Below are 4,618 nucleotides of genomic sequence, written 5' to 3'. Positions count from 1 at the left end.
GGCCCCTCCTCACACACCGCCGTCTCCCCGTGCGTCTGGCAGAGGGGAGAGCGTGTGCGCTGACTTTAGTTGAGGGGCGGTACGAGGATATAGAGGTATGGCAGTGAGATGGGAGTTTTTGGTGATGAAGGAGGCGGGTTTAGAGCGCTGCTAAGGTACTGTGTTTGTGCGAGTGTGTGTGTCTGTGTGTGCGGAGACGGGACTGTGTGTGTTTTAGAGGTCTCCTGGGAGGATGCAATAGCACAGCCATTCACTAATGCCCTCCCCAGCCACCCTCCACTCCTGTCCAACACACACACACACACACACACACACACACACACACACACACACACACACACACACACACACACACACACACACACACACACACACACACACACCTCAAACCGCACACACTTCTTGGCAGCGCCTCGTTCTCCCTGTCACACACTCAACCAAATATTCTGCGGTCAACAGGCTATTTAAAGCTTGGCTGCAAAATGTCTGCATTTGAAACCAGCAAATCCCAATAATATGACAAATGTCAGCTCCACACTATTGATTGATGAAAACGTTGTAGGAGGATAATAAGGTAAGGCAGCCATTCTGGCCTCATGCGACCACTGAAGACTCTATATGACTCACCTGATCCTGGCGAGGAAAAAGGAGAGGAAGTGGAGGATTGAAGGCTGTAAAATGATACTACAAAATTATTTACATAACAAAAACATTTAAAGAAAAACATCGCCCATATTTATTGAGCATGAATCAGCATTGCCGGGGGTCGGGGTCCATGACTGACTTTTTTTTTTTCGAAGCCACAGAACTTTATTTTTAAACAGTGAGGATCCCAAAGTTTCCAAATATACCAAATATGTCAGACTGAATTATGGTGGAAAGGGTTATAAAAAGACGCACAAACCTGTAGAATATTTCTGTTTAAAATGCTGCAGCCATAAGAAACATTGGATTGGATTAGGTTTGATTTCTTATGGATTAGGTCATAAATCTGAATACCATTATGAGTGACATTACATGAATAATATCGTTCATTATTCAGATAATGAATGATATTCTGGGCATAATGAAAAGCAGTAATAACAGCCCTTACAACTGCTTGCAAATTCTTGTGAAGCCCTTACAAATGTCCTTATATTTGCATATATCTGCTTTGTATACGGTTTAGAAAAAACAAATAAGGGGACTTCAAGTAAAATATTATATAAACTACCATAGTGTGGCATGATAGAGAATGGTGTTGCAAATGCTGAAATATTTATATTTTGGAATAATATTGGAGCAGTCACTCCCCTGGTATTGCTGCTAAAATATTTCAATAACGTGTGGAAGCAAATTCAAGTTTTTTTTGTTTGTTTTAACTTTAAACCTCTCATTTCATGACCAATATAGTGCCATTTGTATTATGCATGTTCTGCTTGGTACAGTGGTTTGACAACTAAATGTAGGAGCAAACTGCAAGTGATGCAAAATTATATTGTTTTGTATTCATTGAATGCATCCCCTTAAACTCATGTTGGCAGTGATGAACTCAGAAAGGTAGGTAACCCTGTGTTCTTTTTTTTTTTACATACAGCCTTTCACTATGCAAATTATTTCAAATTTGAGAGGGGCATTTTTCTGGAATACAACAGATTTATAATGCAATCTGAAATGTTACTGGGATTGTTTCTGAAGTGGGAGTTATCTTTTATTTAGCATACTGTGGTTATCTGTTTTTGTTTTTATGTTGAATGTCGAGTGATTCTTTGTGTTTTGGTTGTCGTTTAAACTCTTGCACTGAAAAAAAATAAAGCATTTGATGACTTAAAACCAAATTGAATTAATCATTCACACAACACATTTTATGTTGACTCAATATATGTCACGCTTCCAGTTTATATTGTATAACATATAAATGAGAAAGTTTCATTTAAATAGACATGAATAATTTTCAGCTATTGGAGTGAGTCATCTCTTTTTCAGTGTGAGGAAATGTTGGAAATAAGTGAGTGACTGAGCTTACGTTACACTAGCTTTGTAGTATAAAAACAATAAATATGGCTATTAATATAAGCTACCTAGCTATTTAAATTATTATATTGTTAATGCCACACCTTTTCATCCAAGTTTGCACCTAAAGCAATTCAACTCTTTGGTGAACTATCTAGATAACTACCTTAGAGCAAACAGCAATGTTTTTAGAATTGGTTAAGATTTAAAATTCCTCTAGTATACCCGTGGCATGACTCAGTAATGTTGTTCCACGGAAACATAACCAGTGTAGTAAAGATAGTATAAGTAACAATGCAGCATATAACTGTTTGTGTATTGAATAATGCAGTTTGCTAATAGTGTATAACGTAATAATATTCACTAATCACTATTTAAGCTGCCATAATTTAAACAAGCCCCTTGTATAATATGAGCAAAGGCTATACACAAACTAGAGTGAAAAAATTAATAATGTGAAAACACAACAGTGAATTTAGTAGAACAGAACAGAACTGACAAAAAAATACGTCAGAATGTCTTCACACAGAGAAGATGTGCTTAAAATGACGTACAAGACATTTTGGAATATTTCCATCTATCAGAATCATGCAGCCATTAGAACTTTGTTTGAATATTTTACCGATCTTATAGCCCCTTTTATTGAAAGGAAAGGAAACTTTGTCTATGAGATGGACAATGAACAAATAACTTTAACTTTGTGACATCAGAGCTTTCAGTCACAACGCACAGATGTGGAAAGACCCAGAGAAAACTTCCAGACAGGAGACTTCAGCAGCAGCCTCTCGCCACACATGGGCTCAGTCTTAATCTTGTGTGTGTGGGTGGTGGTGGTGGTAGAGGTTTAGGTGTGTGAATGTGTGTGTGCGTCGTCTAATCTCATTTCACTTACTGGGTTTTAGGGAGCTAAGAATACACCCTACTGGGACGAGACGCTCCAGCCGCACCACCGGCTGTGTGCAGTGTGGCTCCTGGCTGGCACACACACACACACACACACACACACACACACACACACACACACACACACACACACACACACACACACACACACACACACACACACACACACACACACACACGAACACACCCACACCCACACACCCACACACCCACACACATGCACACGCACCCACACCCATGCACATACACACCCACGCACACACCCACACACACCCACACACACACCCGCGCGCACGCACACACACACACACACACACACACACACACACACACACACACACACACACACACACACACACACTTAGATTTTAAAAATTGGTAATTGTTAAAGATAAGATAAATGAATATTGGTCCCATTGGGAGATTTTGCTGCTCCAGCCAAACTAAATGAATTCAGCTGTGGAAAAAGAGTCCAGTATGAGTCCAAAAACAGTGTATCAACTAAACATTGAAAACAGTAACTGACAAGAGGTCTGAAGTTTTCTCTTCATGCGAGCGGAAAGTCTGCAGGTTCCTTAGTAAGAAGCCACAGAGTTGAGGCTTGTGGACAGCAGAGTGGGGCTGGTGTTGCGAACCTGCTGACCTACATACTGGGCTGATGGTTCCTTCCAAACTCTTACGCTCCCGCTGAACCCGTCTCTGATTCACAATGAGACAGATGGCACCTGCAGGGAGCTCAGAGGAGTATGTAAAAACTTGCAGAACAAATGTGAGGGCTGCCGCCACTCAGAGTCTGCCGCTTGGGAATGCTTCAGCATCCATTTCAGCAAAATGAAAACGATGTGGGCGATTCACCTGGGTACATCTGGGTCCCTCTACCAGAGGTCACCTGCACCAGCTCTGCTGCTGATTGGCCAACAGAGGGGGGAAGTGAGTAAAGGAGCTTGTCAATGATGAGCAGGAAATCAAAAATTCATTCATTAGGTCTGTTCTTACATAACTAAAGGTGCCTCATTGTATTGGCTTCATCTGATATAGCAGAGGCTTAAAAGTCCCTGTTTGGAGGGAAGAGAGTAACAAAACCTGTAGAAAACCATGTATCATCTTGAATTAAATTAAATTAGAATGAATTCTTTCTTTGGACACTGTTGACACACACACAAAAAAAAGGTTCTCGCAAAGACTATACAATTCTTCTTAATCATTAGCATACTCAATCAGAACAGCATGTGAAACCTGATAAATAAAACATTTGTCATATGATATCATTATGAAATATTAATAAATTAACATGTTTGTGGAACCAGATCACACATATTAATGTGTGTTTTGGCTTTTTGATTTTCTACAAACCCTCACTGACTGTTAAAGTTTAATCTGATTTTGTTCAAACATTATTAAAAATTTTACTCTGAACCATCCTAACATTTCACTGAAAATGAAACAAAAATAGTCAAAAAATGATACTGACCTAATACATTCCTCAAGTAATATTACATCGGATTGATTCGTTGTTCCAATAAATAGGTCTTTTAATGATTTTTAATAAAAACAAGTTGTTCAAAATTGTTGATATCTACAAATACAAATACTGCTGTTCGACACTCATATAAATAATGTGTTTTACCTTAAAATGATGTATTTTAGTGTATGTAAAGTTTACACAACCATCAGTGGACTCCTCACTTTGGAGCTGTGATTTGAACTCCTGCTGTGTCCTCAA

Source organism: Embiotoca jacksoni, unplaced genomic scaffold, assembly GCF_022577435.1.
Source record: "Embiotoca jacksoni isolate LCO1_2020_lvr unplaced genomic scaffold, fEmbJac1.0.p SCAF_1, whole genome shotgun sequence".
Classification (NCBI taxonomy): Eukaryota; Metazoa; Chordata; class Actinopteri; family Embiotocidae; genus Embiotoca; species Embiotoca jacksoni.
This window is presented reverse-complemented; position numbering follows the sequence as displayed.